General features: G+C 45.4%; 1 long non-coding RNA gene across 1 annotated transcript; it reads right to left on the bottom strand.

Annotated features, from left to right (window-relative positions):
• Positions 1-1,377: 1,377 nt before the first annotated feature.
• LOC143443966 (uncharacterized) lies at positions 1,378-26,219 on the bottom strand. The gene is made up of 2 exons (XR_013113424.1): positions 26,168-26,219; positions 1,378-3,774 (listed from the first exon to the last, which is right to left on the bottom strand). It is a non-coding gene; the product is annotated as an uncharacterized LOC143443966 (long non-coding RNA).
• Between the last annotated feature and the right edge of the window lie 246 nt (positions 26,220-26,465).

Here is a 26,465-nt window from a genome sequence, read left to right on the forward strand (position 1 = left end):
TCGAGGGATTCACACAGCTCTGTCTTCTTGGGCACTGAATCTGGAGACAACAAGGGGTGATGCCAGACTTTAGAAACACAGGGGAGCCAGAAGAATGGCCAGGTACATAACAGAGTACTAGAAGCTCCATAAAAGTCCCAACAGAGGACCCTGCTGGAGAGCAGAGTCACCCAGCTCACAAAAGCTAAATTCCTCTGAACCCTGACATAGGCATGTGAGCCAGGAGCATCCCAAGCCAAAATGTGTGCTTTTCAGTCTGGCGTGTGCTTTATTTGGAAACGTTTGGCTTTATAGACTCAGAACTACATGCATAGAAAGGTAGATTCCCAGATGCGTGTTTGTATGTACAGAACTCATTTCCTACCTCACTTGGTGACTATGATTTTCTTTCTTCTTTTCAAGGGGTCTCTGGGGTTTTAGAAGTTCTGCAGATCAGTACGCTGGGAGCTCTCCTTCACTGCTGTTGCTAGCAGAGCCCTGGCATGTGGAAGGAATTTGATGGAGATGCAACATCTACTGGGAGCAGGGTAGATCAACCTCCCAGGCATTGTAGACATCCTTTGACAAAGCAAGTTATGGAAGACAATAGCATCCTAGACAATAGTGTGTAGGGTCACTAGGAGGAACACATATCTAGAAAGACGGATGGCAAACACAGAGCTCAGAGGAGAAGACTTGAGGCTCAGGGACTTAGCTGTTGTTAAAATTAAAAGCCATGGTGTGTAGATATGGCTCAGCAGGTAAGAACACTCACTGTTCAAACATGAGGACCTAGGTTTGAATCCCTGCATCAAGTAAAACTCATGTGTAGCCAAGTGTGACCGTACATGATTGGGAGGCAGAAATAACAGAAGCTTGCTAATCAGACAATAATTGAAACAGGAGCTTTGGGTTCAGTGAGAGACCTTGTCTTGAGGTAACAGGGTAGAAAGCAATAGAGAAACACACTCATGTGCCTCCGTGTATACAAGAGTATACATGCATCTGCACATACATGTGCACAAACAAAACCATCACACACAAACACACACAGAGAGACACATGTACCACAATCGCAAGTCACATCTCCATTTTCTCAAGAGATTCCTTCTCCCCTCCCCCTACTTTATGTGAGTGTTCCTGGCATTATTAATTTTAAGGATGCTTAGAATACTGAAAAGTAAAAGAAACACTACAGAGACACCATGTTCTCCCAACTACATGCTAACCGTGCCCTGATAAGCTTCAGAGATTAGATGACAACGGATGGAGTGTGTTCAGGGTAGGATGGACATATACTACACCCAAATTCTCAACACCCCAAATTAGCAACTGCCAATATTTTGTTCAGATTTGAATTTTTTATGCATTTAGGTTTTCACTATAAAAATAATATGCATAACGTTTTTATTAAAGGAAGAGAAGGAGAGAAGAGAAAAAGAGGAAGACAGGAAGAGTTACATATACATGAGTAGAGACCCCTCTCCATCCAGTCACCCCAACTTGTCTCTGGGTAACAGCTCTCCACATGACCACATGCACACATCTGTCTCCATAAACAATAGAACACTGTTCTTTGTGGGCTTTGTTGCATCTTGTTCAACTTTCTCTCTTGTCTGCTTGCAACTTTAGTTATGAGATGTCCCCATTTCATAAGCTACTAAAGTCTTTTACTAACTGCATATTTACATCTGGTTGAGAACACCACCACCACCACACACACACACACACACACATACACATTCACATGCACACCATGAAAAGAACTTTTTATTGCAATAATATTGCAATCAATTCTCCATCCCTGTGTCTTTATGCACGTGGAGCAGTGTTTTCCCAAACTATATTCCTAGAAATGGTACTGCAGAGTCATTATCAAGCATGCGCATTTTTCATTACTAGAGAATGGCTGATGAGGCTCCAAATCTCCCCACCTTAACTTGAAACCATTATACCTAAATTTTTGTCAACTTCTGCCATTATGTTTAATCTTGATAGCTTACTTTCCTAGTACTTTGAACACCAGTGTCTATATCATTAGACATTTTGTTTTCTATCTACCCAATTCTTCATGTCCTTTACCCATTTCTGTCTGTCTCTCTGTGTCTCTGTCTTCTGCCTCTCTATATCTCTGTCTCTCTGTGTCTCTCTGTGTCTCAGTCTCTCTCTCTGTCTCTGTCTCTCTGCCTCTCTATATCTCTGTCTCTCTGTGTCTCTCTGTGTCTCTGTCTCTCTCTGTCTCTCTCTGTCTCTCTCTGTCTCTCTCTGTCTCTCTGCCTCTCTATATCTCTGTCTCTCTGTGTCTCTGTCTCTCTGTCTCTCTCTGTCTCTCTGCCTCTCTATATCTCTCTGTGTGTCTCTCTGTGTCTCTGTCTCTCTGCCTCTCTATATCTCTGTCTCTCTGTGTCTCTGTCTCTCTCTGCCTCTCTATGTCTCTCTGTGTCTCTCTGTCTCTGTCTCTCTGTCTCTCTCTGTCTCTATCTATCTATCTAGCTAGCTAGCTAGCTAGCTCCTCAACCTGCAGCTTCTTCCATGTGTTGAGTCTTAAGAATGTTTAATACTAGTTAAACTTAGCAGCTTATAACCTCAATGGTCACGAAGGGGTTATTCTTGACCATGACCATGACTATCTTTGATATTTACCTATGTGATAAAACTCTCTTCATGGGTTTTGTTTCGTTTTGTTTTGGTCAGGTTCTACAGTACTGTGTTTAGATCTAGCACAAAATCCCTCTGGAATAGTTGTTGTGTATGATTGAGTTCATTGTGATGGTATCTTTCAAAGGGAAGATGGTGATGAATGATTAGAAATTTTTGTTTGGTTGGTGGGGTTTTGTTTTGTTTTTATTTGCTTTTCTTGCTACATGGACTAGCCTTTAATTCATTTTTCAAATTCACGTGCCTCTGCCTCTTGATTGTTGGGATTATAGGCATGTGCCACCATGCCCCTCAAGTCAGAACTCCTGTGCTGGCCCCTTAAGCGTTTCCTTTGCTGACCCTTCATATCCCTTTCCTTCAGGTTTCATTTACCTGTCCAGCTTTTCTACACCACTCTGTCAAACAGCATCTTGTTTTGTGAACTTAAGGTTGAAGCTGTGGTGTGAAGACCTCTCCCATCCTCCTGCTCTATCATCTCGTTGGCTCTCCCCACTTTGTCTTTGTATGTAACACTTCAGTGGTGGTTTGGGGATTCCATATTCTGAATGACTTGGATTTACATTGCATTTGCTGTGACAATTATTTGGAAAGAGCACTAACTTCACAAAGTCACTATTTCAATGCCCAAATGCCATCTCTCCCTCCATTCCTGAAGCCTTAACCTTCTTCCCCATAGAAGCTTCCCATCATTTTTATGTAACTATGAGACGCATATTGCCTTTTAGGTCTTCTGTTGATTTCTACCATCCTGATGGCAGTTTCGAGATAAATACTGAATTTCTTTTCAAAAGCAAAGAAACTCGGGCTAGTCCCTGTGAAAGAAAGATGAGGGTATAGATAGACAGAACTTCCAGGTGGAGATAACAGAAAGTCACATGCCAAACACTGAAGGGTTTCCTTTGGCCTGAGTGGCTCAGCTGTGGATATTTGATAGCAGATGATGCAATCAGATTCGTGGGAAGAGGTCATGTTGGGACTCCTGAAATATACAGTCAAGATCAACATGATGGCCAGGGAGACTTCCTGTCCCCATACTTCTGTTTAACCACAGTGGCTTCCAATGGCATTCCTCATAAAGCTCTTCTGATCCAAGTGGCTCAAAATGGAGGCAGCCATGTCTCCCAGCAGGACTGGTACCTCAGGAAGATAGAGAGAAAGGAGCAAGTGTTTGTATTTTATCCACAAAACTACACTTTGGGATCTTACGGAACACAGTGTGGTTTAAAAGCCAGGAATACAACCACATTGGTATAGACAAAGGCTTCCTAGACTCCATAAGACAGAAGAAAATGGGAAGAAGACAGCAGAGTCAGGAGAGATTCAAGTAGGAGAACCTCAAGGACTTCCATGGCAAGGGTCCCAGCAAGCAGAGGACTAGGCACGTAGCTCCCAAGTGGATGAATCCTAAAACATCCCAAAGGAACAGCTGACATGAAGCTAAGAGGCTCCCAAAATGGGGCTAGCCTTTGATCATTCCAAATTCCCAAAGACCCGGAAGTGTTAAAGAAGACAGAACAACACATAATCAATCCATGGCCCAAAGATATGCAAACAGGTAAAAGAGAGAAACTCAGAAATAGCATCCACCAAAGACCATCATCCATCCATCAGCAAACAACAGCGAGGCAGACGACCTTTCAAAAACCACCTGTAAGAGCTGATATCCATCAGAGCACAGAGTTACTGCAGTAGATACAGACAGTGTTGCTCGGAACACAGACGCTATAAGGAGGGTCCCTGCTGACAGCTCTGCTTTAGTGTCCAACATCCACCAGAATAAAAGCATTAACTGTAATAAAGGCCATAAGCTCCTCATCACTCTTGACTGACAGTCAACACCAACAGTGTGAGCCATTTTCAGTAGGCAAAATAATTCTCCACCCCCAAAATGCATCTATGCCCAATTCCTAGCCCCATGGGTATCACGTTTGTTTGTTTGTTTGTTTGTTTGTTTGTTTGTTTTTGCTTTTGTTTAGCACCACAAAACACATCACTACACATTTAATTCACATCAACCACCAGACATTGTGCTCATCTTGGCCACTGTCTTTGGACAGCTGCCACCAGAAGGAGGAGGAGTCTGGGAAGGAGTCTCACCAAGAGTCTCCTGAAAACATGCAGCTCCTGATACCCTGACTTCAAGTAACTGGCACTTGCTACAGACTTTTGGTGTTTAGAACTGAGACAGAGTAACCAACCAACTGAAGACTTTAGCTACCAAGGTGAAGGATTTATTAAGACAGCAATAGGAACTTAAATCTTTTTATTATTATTATTATTTTTTTTAAAAAAAAACAGGGTCTCATGTAGCCCAGGCTGGCCTCAGACTTTCTAGGTAGAAGAAGATGAACACGAACTTCTCATCCTTCTGCCTCCACCTCCCAGTCATTGCAATTATGATCATGTACTACCATGCCCAGTTTTGTGGTGCTTACCATTGGGTTGTGACCCCTTTAAAGTCAAATGACTTTTTCATGGGGGTCACTTAAGACCTTCAGAGAACACTGATATTTACACTATGATTCACAGCAGTAGCAAAAATTATGGTTATGAGGTAGCAATGAAACTAATTTTATGGTTGGGGGAGGTCACCACAACATGAGGAAGTGTGTAAAAGGGTCACAGCATCTGGAAGGTTGATGCTCTAGGACTTTCTGCATGTTAGGGAAAGTGTTATGCCAGCCCTTAACAATTTATCTTTAACTGTTTGCTCTCATGACCAACAACATCCAGCCTCTTTCACCATTGCGCTGGAGTCACTGACACCAAAGCAGACTGCGTCTTCAGAAAGGAAAAACTGTAGTCCTTATGGGGAAGTCAATCAAGTTAAAGTAAAATCCCAGCCCACTGGATAGGATACATACACCTCTTTTTTACTCATTCTCTCTGTTAATTGTCTGTTCTTTTGGTTGGGGGTAGGGGGTGTTGCTTTGTTGGTTTTGGTTTTGTATTTGAGTTTACAGCAGAGCCCCACATATACAACCCACATCAAATACTGGATGTGAGGCTCCCATCTTGCCATGAGTCAAACACTCTGGGGAGGAACCTTGGTCCTTGCTTGGGTCACTACTTTCCCAAGGATGCTAATCAAGCTTGTCTGCTTCCTAGAGCTGAGCAAACTTAATTAAAGGAATGTGCTCCAAAATAAATCTTCGGGAGATGCAGGGGAGAGTAGCAAATGCCTCGGATATTGCTGGGTCATTTTTGAGCCATGTGGCCAGACCAATGCTCCCACGGGAGGCTCTTTGGACAACACTTCTGTTGTCTGTTGTTGTCATTTTAAAATCTGGCCCTACATGACTGTTACAAATATCAATCCTGACCTTAGGAATCTTGAAGGGTCCCATGCCTACACTGTGGTGTTTAGACACAGGACCAAGGCTGAAGAGAAAGTGAAGATGTGCTTGAGCCCCACATTGTGAGGCCAGAATGAATGGAAACAGGAATTCTGCTTCCAATGAACACTTAAAAGAAGGGGGCAGCCAGACTGTCTCCCAAACTTGCACGTAGGCTGCCTAATTAACTGTGGCACCACCACTGTTCCGTGACAAAGGAACAGGAGTGTGGATGTAGAAGTTAAACATCGCGAGTGTGAAAGTTTCAGGCAAACAAAAGATTAATTACTATATGCATTGACTTTTGCATAGAAACAGCTCCCTTGCCTGCTTCTCTGTGATTTCCTGCAGAAAGGATAAAGCTAAAAGTATGAGTTTTCTATAATGAAGCATCTTTTAAATGTGAAGAAGCATATGTAGTTGGTAACATTTCATACCCACAATGCCTCAGCATACTGGAAATCACTGAGACACAGGAACACGTATCCAAATCTCAATTCACATTTGTTTCATTTACACTCTACTTGTTCAACAACACACTCTAAAATACTAACTAGTATTCTTAAAATTAATGTAAATATGCATGTTGTGAATAATGTAACGACATCTCAGTGAGCATTAGACCATCCGTGACCTCACTGGCCAGTGGCTCTCAACATTCCTAAAGCTATGTTTAATACAGTTCTTCATGTTGTGGTGACCTCCCGACCATTACAATTTTTTCATTTCTACTCCTTATCTGTAATTTTGCTACTGTTATGAATCCTAATGTAATTGTCTGTGTTTTCTGATGGCTGTAGGCTACCCCCATGAAAGGGCCAGTCTGTCCCAAAAGAGATCGAGACCCACAGATTGAGAACCTCTGCCATAGGGTCTTAGTTTATAAAAGCGCACACTGTGATGCTTTCAAAGCAACCCAAGTTGTCTACAGACACACATCTCAGAGCAAGCATCCAGAGACCTTGAAGCCTGTTGGTCTTGCACCAGGGAGACCCTCGAAGAAGCCTAGAGGTACAGAGAGGCATGTGACAGGGCACACCTGGAAATCTCAACCTCTGCCAAGAAACCCCATACTGAAGAGACAAAATGGCCCCTCCCTGCTGTGTGCTCCTTAAACTAAAGCCTGCCATAGGGTGAGGAATTAACAAATACTGGAAAAAAAAAAAAAAGAAGAAGAGCATGGGGGAAGGCGAGGAAAGAAGGAAGGGAGAAAATACAGAAAGTTGTGAAAAGGGGATGAGGAGAATTAGAGGGGGTAAGGAAAGAGAGGGAAGAAGAAAGAAGATGGAGAGAGAGGAGAGAGGGGAGGAAGGGGGAAGAGAAGGGGAGAACCATGTAGAATGGATGGTATGGAGAGAAACAGAAGAGAAATATGAAGATGTCTTACAACCACATGGTTAGAGGGTAGTGCAGCCTTATTCATTGACTTGTTGGTTAGAAATAAAGATTGTATGCTTTCTAAAATCTCTTGAATAAATGTCAATTGCTATGAGACAAGAAGTCTATATCAATTTAGTAGGCTCTTTGACTTGTGTCTTTATCTCCATTTAACTGTGTAGCCACTTCTGTCGTTTCAAACAGTGCATTCGAGAGTCTTAGGAGGATCCCCTCTCCTGGCTAGTGATCTTCTAAACCTCAGCTCTCCACATCTGCTGCATCTCAGCCAGGTCCTCCCTTCAGCAGGGCAAGCAAGAGATACCGCCAGCTCTCCACAGACCTATGTGGGTTTCACAGCATGCCCACGGGTCCTGCTCTCTTTACCAGAATAGATCTGAGAAGAGGCCTCTTTTCCACAGTTCTAAGGTATCCAGCACCACCCTTTTGGAAACAAGTAGAAATTGCCATCTCAGTGCCATTGCATGTAGGGCAAGGCCAGCAAAGTCCCCAGAGCTAGCATAGATGCCATGCTGGACACCCTCATCTGGCTGCAGAGGGCAAATGTTAGTACTTCCCAGTAATGGAGCAAGCAGATCCCAGAGACAGGAGGAAGCACACACACTGCAGAGAACAAGACCCTGGGCATTAGTGAAGAGCTGGAAAAAGGTCATTCTAAGGACAAGAGTGGGTCATCCACTAGAAAATTTAAGAAAGACCAAGAGTTTCTATGTACAGAGAATCTCTTATAAGCAGCACCTCCCAATACAAAAGCCAATGGCCAATGAGCTGAGGCAGGAAGTAGAAGGTAAGACACTGGCAGGAAGAGAGAGGGTTCTGGGAAATAATAAGAGAGTGAAAGGAAACATAGGGGGAGATGCCGGGAGAGATTCAAGGGAGACGCTGAGAGAGACCCTGAGGAAGATGCTAAGGAAAAGGTGGGCTGGGACTGAAGGAGAGGTAGCTAACCAAGTGAAAGACATAGAATAATTTGAATGGGTTAAAGAAATTATGAGCTAGTCAAGGAATGAGCCAAAGCTTATGGCCTAGGCACTTAATAATAAATAATTAGTCTCAGAGTTGCCATTCTGGAAGCTAGGGCTGGGAAAGGAAAACTTGGAATTTATTTTATTTTACATTTCTAACCACCAAATTAGGGTGAACAATTGTTGATTTGGGACCTCCTACAAAGGAAGAGAGAGAGAAGGAGAGAGAGAGAAACTTCAAGAGAGAGATATATTTCAAGGAAGGCCTGGCTGAGAAGATGAGCAACATCCAGACCAGGTGGGACCTCTGAGGGCGCTGGGTCAAGAGGGGAAGATCATAGGGTTGAAGCAGGGAGACTTGATCAATGCAGGCCTCCTGCATGACACTGGGTATTTAATTCTGACAAAGAATTGGGGAGGTGCTGAGAGCAATGAAGTCCAGTGGATAAGGTAGAAACCAGGAAGCCATCTAGACAATAGAAGAAGAAAGGACCTGGGTTCATAGCACTCCAGGGCAGACATTCACTGTAGGTGAAAACTGAAGGTCAGAAAACAACACGTGCTCTTTGTGTATGAGAACGGGGCACCTACGTGTGTGGCAGTGTGCATATGCACAAGTGTGGAGGCCAGGGGCTGACCTCAGGTATCTTTCTTAATCAATTGTTCTCCACCTTATTTTTGAGTCAGAGTCTCTCACTGAACTTGGAGCTCACTGACCTGTTTAGACTGTTAACCATCAAGCCCCAGGGAGTCCGCCAGCATGAGGATCACAGGCACGTGCCATTTTACCCAGCAATGACCGTTGTGTAGCAAATTCAGATTCACCTTCCCAGACACCAAGTGTGTCCTTCAGTATTATCCCTAAGCCACTCCAATTGTGAACTTGGTGAAGAAGCCTCCCCTGCTCAAAAAGACACCACCAGTGGTGACCATCTGGCATTACAAAACAAGAGACTCCCTAATGGAAGCCAGTGTCACATTTTCTTAAAATTGAGGTGGGTACCATTTTAATGAGCAGGGAGCCAAAAGCCCTCCAAGGAGGAACAACCCATAGGCATACCCAGGACTATGATCTGGGCAGCCAGAGAAGGCACTGTTCAAATATACATACCCCAAAATATTTTTTCCAAGAGGGAAAATGGTCAAGAGGCTAAAGAACCTGCCCAATAAAAAGTCAAACATCAGCTCTGGACCTGGTGCCTAGACCTGGGCAGTTTTCAGACACAGAATCTGCTGAGTGAGAGAGGAGTCCCCAAAGGAGTGATCCCCTAGACCACAGTAAGGGTATATAGTGATGGTTTTCAGTGATCTTCCACAGTCAGTTAAGCAGATGCTGGTATCCTGAAGAAAGGGGTGATGTGGGCGGTTTGAGGACTGCCAGGCACAGGATCTGAGAGGACACCAGTAGCTCAAGACCTGAGACATTACGTGATGTCACTGGTGACTGAGTCCCCAGCTAAGGTGGAAGAATGTGGGGATTGATTTAAAGAAAGGCCTGGCTATGTCTGGCTCAGAATGCCTCCCATTGGTCCCCAGACCCACAGTGGACATTCCCTCAGCTGCAAAAAAAAAAAAAAAAAAGAGAGACTTGGGGATTTGTCATAATGTATGATCTAAGTCCTTGGAGCAGGTGGCAAGAATAGCCCAAGGGGAAAAGACAAAGCCACTAAAATGCTCCCACCTCACCCACCAACCACACACACACACACACACTCACAGTGTGATGGGCGGCATTGTCAACCTGATAGAATCTAACATCACCTTGCCTATGAAGGAGTTTCAAGATTGGATTAATTGAAATAGGACAGATCCTAATTATGGGCAGCATCTTCCATGGGGTAGGATTTCAGACTGAATATAAAGGAGAGTGTGAGCTGAGCGCCAGTGCTCATCTCTACTTCCTGTCTGTGGATACCATGTGACCAGCTGCCTCCTGCTCCTGCTGCCATGCCTTCCCCACTACGATGGACTGGATCTCAAAGTAAACCCTAGCCCAAGCTGTTTCTGATGGGTATTTTGTCACAGAAATGGGACAAATAACTAAAGCATGAATCAAGATAGGGAATCAAAACAGCAGCATAGGGAGCTGGAGAGATGGCCCAGTGGTTAAGGGCACTGACTGCTCTTCCAGAGGTCCTGAGTTCAATTCCCAGCAACCACATGGTGGCTCACAACCATCTGTAATAAGATCTAATTCCCTCTTCTGGTGTGTTTGAAGAAAGTGACAGTGTACTCACATACATAATATAAATAAATAAATCTTTAAAAAAAAACAAACAAACAAACAAAAAAAACAGCAGCATACTCTAAAAGAGAGCGTTAGATAGCTAGAGGCTTGATGGATAGGAAGTCTAATGGAATCTGTGAGCTCTGACTTTAGTAAGAGACCTGTCTCACCATAAGGTTGAACTCACAGTGAGCCAAGCAGGAGACTGATCATAGAGAGCTGAGGCTGCCAGCTCTGCAGTGGGCCTACACAGCTGTGGGCAGAGTCCCAGGGAAAGCTAAGGACCATGGAAGGATATCTTCAAGACAGGCCCACAGAGTGTGTGACTGAGAACCTGGGGAGTATAAAAGATGCATTGTCGCTTCTACAAATGGTGCATTAGTGCCTTGGGATTTCCAGTGCTGTGATAAAACGCTGTAATTCAACACATCTTGGGTAGGAGAATGTTTAATTGACCTTACAGCAGATTTAAATCAATGGTATATATATATATACCATTGATATATATATATATCACTTAAATCTGTAAGGCTACCAATGAATTTTTTTTTTAAGTATATAATCAACACACACAAAAGAGATGAGGAAGGCAGGTAGACTCTAAGTTCTTTTTATTATTATTATTATTATTTGCTTGTTTTTGTTTTGGGAGATTGGGTTTCTCTGTGTAGCCCTGGCTGTCCTGGAACTCTCTCTATAAATCAGGCTGGCTTGAACTCAGATATCCACCTGCTTCTGTCTCCCCAATGCTAGGATTAAAGGTATGTGACACAATGCCCAGCTTAGAAATTCAATGAAGAATTCAAACACATCAAGACTGTAAAGCAAAAACAATTCTAGGCAAAGTGATGATGGTATCTCCTAGAAGAATCTAACAAAAGTGCTTATCTTTATGGACACTGGAGGGCGGGGATATCCAACTGTTTTTATTCGATACCCTTCTTTGTTCCTCTTTTTGTTTGATGCATATTACTTTTAAAAACGTTTTTAAAATCAGCATTAATTTTTCTGTTAGAATACAGACAGCTGAAGGATGATGTTTATGGGAAGTGTTCTAGAAACTTATTTTCAATAAGATGTCAATAACAAAGCGTGGCTCTGGAGATAATGAACATTTAAATTCTGAAATGCCTCGAAGTTTTTTATCAATTCACAAGTCTCTCTTGAAAGTGTTCCTCCAAGTCGGACTTCTCAGATGCACTAAGTTCAAATTATAAAAAATCTTACCTGTAATTGGAGCCAGCTGCAACCTTTTTGACAAGGACTAATTGCCGATAATGATTTAAGTGCTGCGAATTCGCATGCCACAATTGTTTTAAATAGGGAACCCTCTTCACGGCTTTCTCCGAAAAGAACTGTTAATCTTTACTGCTGACTTATCAGATCCTTCAGTCAGCTGTTTGCCATCATTTTTCACGAGCTGATAACGAGTTTATTAGAGTCATAATGTGCAGGTGGGAGAAGAAAGGTCTCATTTGATGGCACTGGAATTTCATCTAACATCTTTACATGGGAAAAGTTGGCACAAGCCTTGGGCTGGGATTAGCAGACGAAGACAACAGAGGCATGCTTTTTGTGGGTGGTATTTTTTTTTTCTTTCCCCCAAGGGAAATGGAAGGGTAGCAATTGTTTGACATGACTAACTCTTCGTTCTATAGCACCGCCAACCCAGAACCTAGAAGGTCATCATTTCTGCCTGCTATGGATGGATATATCAGTACTCTAGAGACTGAGGACAGTCTCTGGGCTAACTGGGGCTTCAGAAGTGGAGCCACCCTTCATGAGTTGCCTCCTCACACCCACCCCACACCTTCTACCCTCAATCCCTCCCAGAATATCTACCTTTGGTTCTCTTCCTCTGAATACCCTCGCATACTTTTATCTACAATATCCAGGTACACTTCTGTTGCAGCCTCTAGTTGCAAGAATAGTGGCTTGGCAGCATAGGTGTGAAAGTTAGCTGAGTCCTCCACGTTGTGATTCCACCTCTAAGGATTTGATCCAGCAAAAATGAGAGCAGAGTATTATAAACTTTTAGCATGAATTTTAAACTGAGGACACTCTGGGGTGAGTGCAGCCACAGGTTGCCAGGAATCCCTGGACATCTGGGTTCACCACAGGGACAACGTTCAAGGTTGTGACCTGCAGTCATTTGCTTAAGCACTGTCAGCCTCTGCATCTGAAAATTGGGATCACAGGACCTACCTCATCTGTTCAACAGGGATTTAAAGACCTCCACTCTAAACCACCTGGCCCAGTGCCCAGCAATTCGTAAATATTTGATAAATGCTCCATAGCAATAAGAGTAATAACAATAATGACCACAATCATTGCTCTAAACCATCAAATTCAGGCTAAAGAGGAAGAAGAACTTTTGGGGGAAAAAAAGCATAACCTATGGGAATTAAATGAAAAACAAAACAGAAGCTACTCATGGTCTCTCGGGGGACTATATGCACAAGAGAAGTTTAATTACAGAAGTTCACCGTTCGTGATGGTTATTCCAAATGGTGGAATGACGGTTTCCTTTCTTTCTTATAAGGATTTCTAAAGTACAAAGGATATTTCTGAGCACCAGTTGTTGTTTTAGATTACTCCAATTCATACAACTCTCAAAACATGAAGTATCTACCCAGTGTTGTCAGTCCACCAATAAAGAGCAAACACCAGGAGAGCGAACACCAGGAGAGCTGACCCCCACCACTAAACCCTTCTCTCTGTGCTCTTCCACTCCCCCATGGCTTTCAGAAAACAGGGGTCAGAACCCAGGTTCCCTGAGGCTCACAGTGCAATTGTACCTGGGAATCTCCTAGAACAAGACCTGCCTTGACTCTCACACATGTGGCAAAGCAACAAGAACTTGAGCTTGAACTAGAACTTGATAAACGTTTGTTGAGTGAATGCATGTAAGGATATTACCCATCTATACATCAGAAGGATTGTCATCTACTCCCATGAGAGCTGGGAGAGCCACAGTCAGCATCCAGGAAGGTTTCTGAGAGAGGTGACAAGTCAGTCAGGTCCTAAAGAATGCACCCAACGCAGACTCTGAGCCAGATCCAATATGATTCGGGGAAAGGTGCTGTGTCCTTTTCTGCAAAGTCAAGAGTCTAAGTGAGACACAAGAATTGACAGAGTACGGGACCCTGGTGTCCACACCTCCATTGACTTGTAGGTCAGTGCAAGGGGTCAGGAATTTGGGGGTGGGTGGGTGGGGCATGATTAAAGATAAAAGGCTGAGAGCTGCTGATGGCTTAATGGGTTTCTCTTCCCAGGTGACAGTTGCATTTCTGTCAGGGGGATTCTGCCTCTGCCCCTCAGCTCTGGGGGAACAGCAGGCAATCTGGGCTGGTAAGCAGGCAAGTTTCTCAGTCAGGGAGAACCACTGGGCCCATAAATCACCTTCCCTGACAGCACACTTCCTCACCCACCCACATTTCACATTTAGCCAGGGAGACTGTAAAAGCTAGCCCCACACTTCTCCTCCAACCATCCAAACCCCAGCCTCACCCTATAACCCACAGCTGATGGGCTCGCTCGGGAGAACATTTTTATGATAGATTTTTTTTTTTCCTAATTCAATCACATCCTGGTCATCCACTCTTCTCTACCTCTCTCAACTTGAGAGAGGCTCAAAGAAAAAAAAAATACTATCATTGATTTCCCAAGACTTGATTCTTCAGCACCAGGCTTGATCACAGGCACTTAAGACGTGACACTTTGTACCGTGGGAGCCCATTATGTCCCTGGGAGATTCGATGTCTGTTTTGATAGGAGCAATTTATCACCCTGGTGAAATCACACTGCTGTTCAGAGGCAGGGCCAGGATTTATGAATCCCTGCTCACAGAGAATGAATTTAATTCCCAGGAGTGGAAATGGTATTAAAAGATTTGGCCTGCCACACCTGTGGCATCTGACAGGGTTTTGGAGTGAGTGGTACCCCCACCTCCACTCTGCTCTGCTGTAAAATTCATTGCCCTCCTAAGCACAGAAGCAGCTCCAGCAGGGCGTGAAATCCAGCCTAGGAGGGTACAAAACACTGGGTTTCCTTAGTAATGAACAACACTAAGCTGGTCTTGAAGAACATTCTTTCCCCACTCCACTCTACCAGTGTGTGTGTGTGTGTGTGTGTGTGTGTGTGCGCGTGCGTGCGTGTGTGTGTGTGTGTGTGTGTGTGTGTGTGTGTGGTGTATACATACATGTATGCAGAGGTCAGAGACCTACCTCAGATGTTTCTCAAACACATCCACCTTACTTTGTAAGATAGTATTTCCTATATGTTGTCTGTGTGTGTGTGTGGTCTAGGGCTTGCCAATTAGGCTAGTTTATACTTATACATGGTGGCTTTAAAATTATTATTGATTAAATTTTCAAAGGATATCATTTTTTTTTTAAGTGCTGAGCCAAGTTCTGGCTACATGAGGGTGGAGGTACAATCCCTTCCTGCAGCTCAGGATCCAATTTTTGTGTTTTTAACTGGAGTCCCCTGTGGTCTTGTTGGAACCACTGATAGCCGGTCTCTTCCCTGAGGGAGATGATATTTGAGGCATAGTCTGAGCATCCGGAAGCTTTTAAGTCTCCCAGATGATTCTATTGCCATGCTTGGGGACCACTGCTCTATAATATTAGATACCTTTCTTCCAATCTGGCATCTATTTTAAATGAACCAACCCTGACTTCCCAAGTCACACCGCTGGCCTAATTTCGTAGGTGAAAAATGCCTTCCGTTTTCACAGACCAACGTGACACACACCCCTCATAACAAATTCCCTTTATTGTCTTAAACTTGTGTACAGGTCAACAAGCCAGCTATGGGCAGTCCTTTGTCCGTTTCTAAAATTATTGTTGTATGAATTTTGGTGTGGGGTCACGTGCCATGGTTCACATGTGGAAGTCAGAGGCCACCTTTATTGGAGCTGGGTCCTTCTACTTCCACATGGGTTCCAGGGATAGAACTCAGGTCACCAGGCCTGCATGGCAAGCACTTTACCTGCTGAACCCTATTGCCTGCCCCTACGTCCAATTCTGTTGCTCCATAAGTTTTTTCTATCTCACTGACCATCATTCTTGTATCACTGGCATCACCTGTGGCTTGGTCTTAGTTCATTGAGTCAAATAGTGACCACTCATGTTCTGCATTCTACTCCAGTCCTGGGACATAGACACTGAAAATTAGGGTTGCTTTTCTAACAACCTAACACGGGGGGGGGGGGGGGTCAGTAGGAGCCCTCTTGACTTTCCAAACAAGCATACCATGTGAAGACCTAGGCACCCTCAGATCTCTCTGTCTCTCTGTCTCCGTCTCTGTCTCTCTCTGTGTCTCTCTGTCTCTGTCTCTCTCTGTTTCTCTCTCTCTGTGTGTGTGTGTGTGTGTGTGTGTGTGTGTGTGTGTGTGTGTGTGTGTGTTTGTGTATGATTCTCTGGGGCTCTGGAACTTTTGTTTAATCCATCGGGAACAGAGAACACAGCCTACCTCAGGATTAGCTATTCTCCAGACCTGAAGCAAAGACTCCTTCAGCTCTTCTGTCCAGTCCACCTCCCCACACCATCCTCAACCCCACAAGCTGTAAAATGCAATAGGTCAAATATCATTCACCCTTACCAAGATAAAGAAAACCCCTCACTGGGCCTGTTACCTGGCCTCCTTTAACATGGCATGTCCTGTTGTCACCCTTCAGCCCCACACTGACCCAGACACGAATTCGAGACTCACAGGAAAGGCATGGCAAGCAATGGATACTAAAGAAATAGAGCTATCACCCATCACAGATAGAACACTGGCTGCAAATGTCTGGACATGAAAGGACAGGCCCAGGACGTGGTGGGTAGAGACAGAAGAATCAACAGTTCAAGGTTATCCTTAGCTACTTATAAAGTACCGGGCCAGCCTGTGGCTTGTGTGAGACTGGGTTTCAAAAAAAAAAGAGAGCAACAAGACCAAACCACTGTGCCCATGAGTGGACTGTCAGTATTTTCTACAAGGGTTGAGCTGTATCCAAATGAACTTCTCCCCTATCAGCTGTGTTATCTACATAGGGCAAAGCAGCATTTGTTCTGCTGGGTTGCTATGAAGATGGCAGATAGGAGGAGGAGGAAGAGGAGGAAGAGGAGGAAGAAGAAGAAGAGGAAGAGCTTACAAGAAATCGAGTCTAATTGTCATGGCATAAGCAGCAACTACCCTTAAAATCTGACTCTTTGTATCACTGTCAGATACTCCTGAAGCATCATAAGACTGCCACCTGACCTTCAGAGGCTGCCAGCTCTCACACTCATACACTGTCAGTGAGGAGATGACCACACAGGTTCTGTGGAGAAGAAGGGGTTAAGAAAGATTGACATTTATTAAAAAAAAAAAAAAAAAAAAAAAAAAACCGGGGGGCCTAGGAAATACAAATGGTTGCTAACAAAAGCCATCTGGTAAGAGTTTGGATGACTCAGCAGGTGCCATTTCCATTTCCAGAAAAACAACCCAGACCACTTCAGTCTCACCTGGACCCAGCCTGTAGCACAGTTGCGATGAGTTATAGCTCAAGACAGATGCTACACGGACAAGGGCTTTGCACAGCTCTCCCCAGTCACCGCCTGGAGTCAATGCATAGTCCCAAGCCCACTCCTTAAAGCTCTCAGTTCAGAAGAACCTTCAGGGGGCCTTCCTGGGAAGGAATTTCGGAAAGGACCTGACCTGAGATGCTTTCAACTGCAGGAGGCGTTCCAAGGACAGGCAGGTGCAGCCTTGTGGGGCTGCATGCATATTTCCTGCTGGCTGCTTCCCAGCCTGACTTGCCAGCCAGCACCCACATTGGTTAGAGTATTCCACAAACCTTTGTGCAGCCCTGGCTTCAGCTCGGTATTTCAGAGACTTCTCTTTGAGTCATGCCGCGTTCAGATGCTCAGACTGAGCAGACAACGCAGCTAGCTTTCTTATGTTTCAGTAGTCCTAAGTTCTTAGTGGCAGTTTGATGGATAACCTAAAATTGCATTTTATATAAAGTTGAAGCAGGAAGCACTGACTAAACCACAACCCAAGCCTTCAGTAGAGGTTATGCCAGTGCAAGACTTGACAGTCGTCCGGCACCAATCCAGTTTCCTCCAGACCTCAGTCTCACTATGTCACACTAGTTAAAAGCAGTTGGTCATTCCAGTGTGGACCCACTAAGGAGTTAGGAACCCTGGAGCCCACTTTAGCCAATGGCTTCTCCTTGGCTTAGAAGTCACTAGTAGACTATTATTCTCCTAGTTATATTCTCCTTCCCACAGCCTCTTTTCACTGTCCCTCCCCCTCTCTTTCTCCATCTTTCTCTCTTTTCCCATCTTTCCATCTTGTTAAAAGAAAGAAAAAGAAAACTTTTAGTAACACACCAATAGCTGGATTGAGATCAACATTGCTCAGTCAAATGACCCAATCATAAGATAAACAGCCAGGAGCCCCACTTCCATACTGACTGGTACCAGGCTCTATTCTGAAGAGATTTACGATTCATTTCTTCCTCATAGATTCTATACAGCTGTTACTCTTATTCACCGCCCCTACTAGACAAAAGGAGGGAAACTAAGGCACAAAAAGAATGAAATTGCATGGCCCTGAAGTCCCTGAGGTTTGTGACTCAGGCTCTCCTCCATTCCATGTGGCACGATGCCAGGCACATGCAAAGAGGAAACCGTGGTGTTCATTGTTAAGATGCGTGAGGATTGTAATCTGTCTTCATCCAGAGCCACTGGGGCTGTGGCAGAGGAAGTGGGGCACTTCCTTTATGAAAACCACAGGAGTTAATGGCTTTAATGTCCCCCTCAGTCCAGCATTGTCTTATAAAAATTTCAGGATGAAACCTGTTGAGCCCAATATCCTGTGGGCATCAGCTGTGGCATCTGTAGGCCAGTGCCTAAGAAGGAAAGGCCACTGGCGGAAGTCTGGATGCGTCTTGCTGCAAACCATTACCAGTGAGAGGGGACCACCACCACCCTGGTACCTCATTCATCACAAGCTGGACTAACAGCACATCCCCAGCCACGATCTCCTGTTTGAAAATGCGCAAGGATGGATTACCAAGACAGAAAGTAAGACTGTCCTTCCAAGATCTGTCCATTTACAGCACTCAGGAAGAATTCATGAGGTTGATGGGAAAATCTTCCTACTCTCCTCCGATCCCCAGCAATTTAACGTTTTCACTTATCCTCAAATGCACAATCCCCACTGCTCCTAACAGGGACAGTGAGGGTGCACTGCTCAGTTCTAGAAGTCAAAGCAAGGAACAGAATGGCAAGCAGGCTGATGCCTGTCTGTTGAGGACCTAGAACTTGGCTTCCTGGCTTCTGAACAAGACAGACACTCTGACACTTGAACATGGAGATGTCAGGGGGCATTCTGGACTTGACTCGATCCCACATCACTGGATCTCCCTGAAGAAGCATACAATCTTCTGTGGTTTGAGACTGAGTAACCCGCGGGCGTCTAAAAGCGCGCCTTCTTAGAGCTCGGTTGTCTGCACCTGCTGTCAGGACAAAGAACCGCGATTCAAAGATTTCTGAGCAGGAAATGTCGAAGAATGTTGTATCTTGATGAAGGCGACCAAGAGAACGAAAACAAAGCGCGTGCTTGCAGGGGCTCCGGGCCTACGCATCTCCAACCGGCCCCGCATGAAGCCCTTCAAAGGCTTTCGGTACCCTGTGCAGGAGGCAGGCAAGTTCAGGGTGCCCTCTTCACTCTGCCTTTCACAGGTAACCCACCACCCACTGGACGCCCAGAAAGAAGGGAGGATACTGTTTCGGGAAGGCAGTTGTGAGGAGCAGCCCCTCAGATAGAGGCTCAGGTATCTAAACTTCAACCTGGAAGCTCAAACTCGGACCCAGTTCCCTTGCTGGCTCCAGAGATCTGGCTTAGAGAGATAGGCGTGGCGCAAGTTGCTCTCCAGCACCAAAGGGCATGAGGGACTCAAAAATCCTAGGGGCTTAGATGCACTGTGGACACTGTCAGGCAAGACTGAAGATGGTGTCCAGCCAAGGACACCTGTTACCCTAGAGTGTCTTAGCCAGGCCCTGGAGCAGCAGCATGGCCTACAGTGTGATTGTACAATTCAGCGCCGAGGGCCTCCAATCTGTCCAGTTTGTAGAATGTGGGCTCGGAATTGACAGGACTCTTAGAGCAGGTCACCTGAATCAACAGCTCTTGGCGCAGTGCTGGCGTCGTGGGGGAGTGAGTGGAAGGGTCCACCCAGCCAGCTCTTGTCCAGACTCAGCCCTGGCACGCCCTCCAGGCGTGGAAACTGCTCCTAGGCAGGTGGCTGAGGCTCAGAGAGGGAAGGGAGTAGGGACATGGGGTTAAGGGACCTTGGTGGGGCATGCAAGGCTGTCTTCTGGCTGCACCCACGCCTCTGGTGACAGCAGCACCTGCCTTGCAGCTGGGAGCCCTCTTCTCCCCCACCCTTCCCCCAAAGGCCCCAGTCCTGCCAGCAGCGCCTGGCTCCGCCTCCGCCTACACCCATCTGTGCAAGCGGTGGGACCCAGGACAGGACAGGATGCGGAGGTGGGGACTGGTGGGGAGGAGGTGGGGGTGAGGGCAGACCAGGCAGGGAGACGCTAGGCCCAAAGTGCAATCTTCTGCCCCAACCAAACATTCTGAAGACAACAAAGAGCACACAGGACTATACCTGTGATCTAAGTATACAAGGAAGTTTGCAGCTTTATTTTTAGAATATATTCATTTATTTATTTAATTGGCTTACAAGTAACTGGTTCTCTGATAGCATTTGCAAACATGCATTTTTTTTGTAACTGATTCTTGTACCCCTCCCTCCCATTTCCATGCCCCATGCTCCAGTGCCCCCTACCCACCCTTTTGCCTCCAAGATCCCCCTTACAGTTAATGTGTAATGTATTCTATTGTCATTCCTACCCCTTCCCTTTATCCACATTTACTCCCACCTCGACAGGCATGGTTAACAATGAGAAGGGAGGATTCAATTCCTGATTTGCAGAATGGCATTTGTCATTCTGGGCCTGGCTTAAGTTCAATCCTTTTAGAAAGCAAGAGAACGTGTGGAGAAATAAGCAAGGTCATAGGGGAAGATCTCAAAGTGGCAAGTGACAGCGGAGTGCCCGTGCGTGCACACACACACAGCTCAGGTTTGAGCAGCCTCTGTAGACTGCCAGAAAGTAAAATAAAGGTTGCGAGGCTGGGCGGAGAGGCTCCACAGGGGGGAGCGCAGAGCTGGAGGTGTGGATAAACAGGAACCAGTGATTGCATTCTTCAGAGGTTACCTAAGAAAGACAGGTGCAGCCTACCTGGTGCTTATCTTCTTGGCTTCCCCCCCCCCCCCCCCCCCGCTAGAAATAGTTATCCTTATTGCCTGCTGAACTCTATGTAGGAGCCCATTGGGTTTCTAGCCCTTTCTGTTGGTTGTTTTTATTAAGTTAGTTGTTTGTTTATTCTTCCTTATTACCTCCCTCTATTACCTCTAAGGCAGCAGCTTGAAAGCCCATTTAAGACTTTGAGCTCTTCTGACCCAGCCCATCCCACTGTCTGCCGTCTGAACAGGTCAAATCAACTTTCCAGGTGTTAAATAACATTGAATAATAATTGTGTAATCAGCATAAAAGTTAAGTACTGTGGTCCAAGGCAGGGAAAGTACCTTGCATTTGCTGTCAGTGTCTGATGCTTCCTTGAACTCTTGGGGATCCTGACCCTCCGTTTCAGTATTTGTCACATTGATTTTTGATGGATTTGCTTGAAAAATCTTCATTTCCAACTGGGGGGATGAATGCATTTTAAATGTGCTGTGTGAGCGGTTTGAAGACCCACAGGGCAAACGTTCTCCATTCTCTGCCTTTGCCTTTATTCCTCCAGGTGGGAAGGGCAGCTACTTTAATGGGGTCACACTGCAGGCTAACTAACCATTTATTTGCCTGCCTGCGTCTCTAGTCTCACAGGTTCTTTTTGTGTGCATGCCGTATTTCATACTAAAATGAGGTTTATTAGCTTACTTGCGCCATTACAACATGCTCTGTGGTATGGGGGCAGGACATGAGTTTACGGGACTCCTATGCTTCCAGATGCCAAGGGCAGAACCAGCTTCACACCCACACCAGATCCTCGGCTTGGCCTCTGTACACTGGCGTAACGGACCACTAACTGAAATAATGTCAGGATTCAAACCTACACCTCCAGGCGTGAGATATTTGTTATGAAATCCCACCCACCTCACCCCTGAGTCCCAGTTGCAAAACACACTGACAGAACCAGACAGCGCTTTGAGGCAAGGACCATTGGCTAGACCATTCCTACAAATGAACTTCTCAAAAGCCACAGTGAGTCTCAGACTTTTGTCTGGTTCTCCACATGGCACATGCACCTCTTCTCTGTCAGAATCTCCTTTCGGGTGCAATGTCTGGCCATGCGTGCAGGCACACAGGCATCCAGCACAGCAAACTCACCAGTGATCTGCGGCACTCAGAAATGACGAGCAATGACTTTGGGCCAGTTCTCAATTTCATTTGGCCCTTGCTGCACTGAAACAGTGTCATCCCTGAGTCACTCAGCTTTGTCTATCAACAGTATGTGGCTCCTGTTTGGAGCCCAGTAACCATTCTGTCAACCACAGACACGAACAGGTTCCATTCCCAGTCTCCCTAGGTCGCCACAGGTGAACATCCTAATCAGGGAGCTTGGTGTGGGTTCCTGGTTCTCTCATGCTCAATACCTCTGCTTATCCTGGAGGAATTCCATGTATGAGGACAGGCCTGTCTGATGGATAGAAAAGTACCTCCCTGAGGACACCAGAAGGTACTGACCCAGAGTCCTCAAACCAACACAAGGCCCAGAGTCCTCAAACCAACAAAAGGGCTCACAGAACAGCTGTGTTCATCAGCCTTCTGGGCCTCAAAAGTTTTCCTGGTCCAGGCTGAGTAAGAAGCACACATTCCAGGGCCAGGAAGTATTTGCTATGTGAATGAAAAAACCCAAGTATAAAGAAAAGAATCATGCCGGGTGGTGGCGCAGGCCTTTAATCCCAGCACTTGGGAGGCAGAGGCAGGCGGATTTCTGAGTTCGAGGCCAGCCTGGTCTACAGAGTGAGTTCCAGGACAGCCAGGGCTACACAGAGAAGCCCTGTCTAGAAAAACAAAAAACAAAAAACAAAAAACAAAAAACAAACAAAAAAAAAAAAAAAGAAAGAAAGACAAAGAGAAAGAAAGAAAAGAATCAACAGGGATATTGTCAATTGTCTCCTTTCTTGGCTGTTCTTGTGTGTGTGTGTGTGTGTGTGTGTGTGTGTGTGTGTGTTCCTAAGCAGCTACTGAGGAGGAGGGAGTTTGAAACTTTTGTAGATTACTGCATTAAAAAAAAGTCACAAAAATTCTATTGTCTTAGGGTTTCTATTGCAGCAATGAAACACCATGACCAAAAAACCAAGCTTGGAAAAACAGGGCTTGTTTAACTTACACTTCCACATTTCTGTTCATCATGGAAGGAAGTCAGAACAGGAACTCAAACAGGACAGGAACCCGGAGTCAGGAGCTGATGCAGAGGCCACAGAGGGATACTGCTTACTAACCCCCCCCACCCCCCCATGGCTCGCTCTGCCTGACTTCTTATAGAACCCAGGACCACCAGCCCAGAGATGGCCCCACCCACCATCACTCAGTAATTAAGAAAATGTTTCACCTGGATCTTATGGAGCCATTTCCTCAATTGAGGTTCCCTCCTTTCAGATGACTCTAGCTTGTGTCAAGTTGACATAAAACCAGCCAGGACGTCTACCTTTAATTTTGTCAGGGAAGCTGGACATGAGCAGCTGTCATTATTAGATCATCAAAGGATAAGAGATGCTGCAGGAACAGGACACAGTGAGGGAGAAAAAAACTCATTTGTTGACTTTCCTTCCTGAGAACTCTTTCAAAAATTGACACTGTCTTGGGCTCTGCCCGTGAGACATAGTACATTTGGTCATACCCACTACTATGACGCCATTTCCCACCCCACACTGTCCCTCGCACCATTCCCTGGCTGTTGACGTCTATAGCAACAAGAGCCTTCCCTTTTCTCTCACCCAGTCTGCCTCCTCTCCTTGAAGTTCAGCCAAAAGCCCCTTAGTCTAACAACATAGACTTGCTACCTGCCTGAGGCTTCCTGCCTTGAAGACAAGGTCTACCCCTCTCTTTGGAGAGGATTCCAAGCCTACCCCTGACTGTTTCTCAACAGTGAATCTTCATTCCTTCCCCTCCATAGTCCTGTCCCCATCAGGAGGACAATGAGCAACTGAGTTGTTGACTTGCAGACTCCTTTCCATTAAATACACACACACACACACACACACACACACACACACACACACACACACACACTTGCATATACATGCACAAGCACACATATATATGAAAAGAAGAAAAAGAAGAAAAGAACCAGACCTTCCAAACTAATTGTTATCCAAAGAAAATTTCTGGAAACTGCTGTTACCAGTTTGGAGTCTTGGTAAATATATAGTCCCTTTCAACAGCTAAGGAGCTTACCTACCCTGACATCACAGACCCCAACACAAATGGTGCCACAGTACAGCTCTTAGACAAGAGGTAGGCAGTGAAGGACTGATGTTGTCCTGGCCCCAAATTCCCCTACCTTGCTCCAACCTGCCAATCTTTTAAAACTTCCACGGGGTCCCACCTTCTCCAAAGAGCCTCTGTCGCCTCTTCCAGCCTTCTCCTCATTCCTTCCGCTTTGGATCCCAACATCACTTCTAGACCTTCAAATTAGCATTTAATTATAAGCCTGTCTTGTCTGTTCCCCACGGTTGCATGTGGGTTATTCTGGTCTCCCTAAGTGGATGGTAGTGGGCAGGGCCAATGTCTTTATGTCTTTCTCTTTACTGGGTCCTGCCCAAGGGAACCAGGTGTAGTGCTAGACACTTGGAGAAGCACTAAGCCCCCACCAGATGGTGGCTTAGCTCTTTCCAACCACTGTCAGTCTCTAACTGGCAGTTCCTTTGTAAGCAGACAGAGGAAACTGCAGAAAAGTCAGCTGGTGAGAGCATTATCCCTAGCTGGCAGGAATTTACCCTGCCTTCCTTACAGCAGTGTGGTGGTGAGTCCCGCCTTCCCAAGGATGCTTGTTGAGAACTTTAAAGAGAGAAAGAGTAGGCAAAGCTGTATTGCGATGTTTTATATCATCTACCTAAATACACAGGATGGGATGTGGATCCTGGAAAGAAACCCAAAGCCTAAGGCAGAGAGGAAAAGGAAACGCTTTCTTGGACTAACCCTGACCACCATCCCCAGAGGTGGTCTGAAGAGTAAACTCAATCAAGCTGGATGGAGTCTACTTGTATCTCCAGCATCCCCCAACAGCAGGACAGAATGCTGGTCCTCTCCATAACTCAAGGTGCCATCATGGTTATCACCAGGGGGTATTTATATCACCAGGAACATTTATATCACAGGGCTACTTACAACACTGGATCCTATGAACTCTTCCAGAAGTCTGAGGGCAGGACTCTGCATTTTTGGTGCTTTCTGGGAGGTTCCCTATGCACACTAGATCCAGTGCATGGCACTAGCTCTTCCCAGGTCTCTATCATTTTTTAATGATGTGCAGAGCCTCTCATTTTCTATGGAAAAATGATCCTTGCCCTTATCAGTCACCCACCAACTGGTCCATACTGGAACTGAACTTGTGGTTTATTCATGTCATCTCCTACACCAGAAGAACTGGTCTATGGGTAGTACTAGGACCTAGGTCAGGCCAACTGGTATCAACTAGACAAGGCCCGGGCAAGTTTGATCACCCTGGAAAGCTAATTTTGTCTTTTCTTGAAGATGAAGATAGAAGATGTTGGGGCACTGATGGCTGTGTGCAACCCTATATGACTACTGTGTGACATCTTACAGAAGATGTTGGGGTTATCAGCATTGTGCACCATCCTGTGCATACAGAAGATGCCAGAGTTAAAGTTACTACTTAACTGTGAGTTAAACTCAGAGAATGTTGGTGGGTGACCCACAGTGTATAATGTCATGGCTACTTGGCACCTGAAAGTAGATTGAATAAAAACACAAAAGAAATGCTTCTGGCCATGACCTTCTTTGAGTCTGGAGAGCAGAGTGAGTCTAAGTAAACCACTCCACCGAACTCTCTTCAACTTCAGTCACCTTGCTTGGGTGACTTAAATGAGCTCTCATGTCTGTATGACCTACTCCTCTGCTTTGGGCCACAACAGGTGCTGGGTATGGAGAGCTACTATTACTGAGGCTGAGGGTGGAGCTGTGGTGATTCCCATGGCCCTCAAACTTGTCATTAAAGTCTGTGTGGACTTTCAACAGCTCCAGTTTAATTATGGAGACAAAGCTCAAGACAGATTATGCTGACCAGTCTTTGACTCATCTAAAGGAAAATGGAGGCTTAAGGGCCATCCTCTCATAAAGAATAAAATGAGAGGGGTGACAGTTGAAGGCTTGGAGAGTCTGAGCAGTGACCAAGAGGCACACATGCATATGACATAACATGCTAACCTAGCAAAACGTAAGGTGGATCAGTTCTCCTAGGAGAGAAATGTTCTTCTCTCTGCCAAGACATCCTACCACTTTCTGAGAACAGAAAGCACCCAACTCTCAGAGTTTCAGTACCTGTGATGGGGCAGACTTGGATCAGTCCTGCTCTTCTCTTTATTCTCTGGAGCAAGGCTCTGAAAAAAAAAAAAAAGACCATGAGTTCTCTGCTATTGCTTTCAACTCCCCATCACCCTGCATCCACCCCTCCATCAGAGCACATCTGCCAGAGGCAGTCACTGATGGGCCTAACCCTCCTTCAGAGCACACCTACTTCAGGTGGTCACACTGGACACACTCATCCATTCGTGTGTATCTGAGCCCAGGCAGTAGTGGGCAGACCTGCCCTCCAACCCTGTAAATCTACCATGCAGAG

This window comes from Arvicanthis niloticus, chromosome 11 (genome assembly GCF_011762505.2).
Source record: "Arvicanthis niloticus isolate mArvNil1 chromosome 11, mArvNil1.pat.X, whole genome shotgun sequence".
In the NCBI taxonomy this organism is placed as follows: domain Eukaryota; kingdom Metazoa; phylum Chordata; class Mammalia; order Rodentia; family Muridae; genus Arvicanthis; species Arvicanthis niloticus.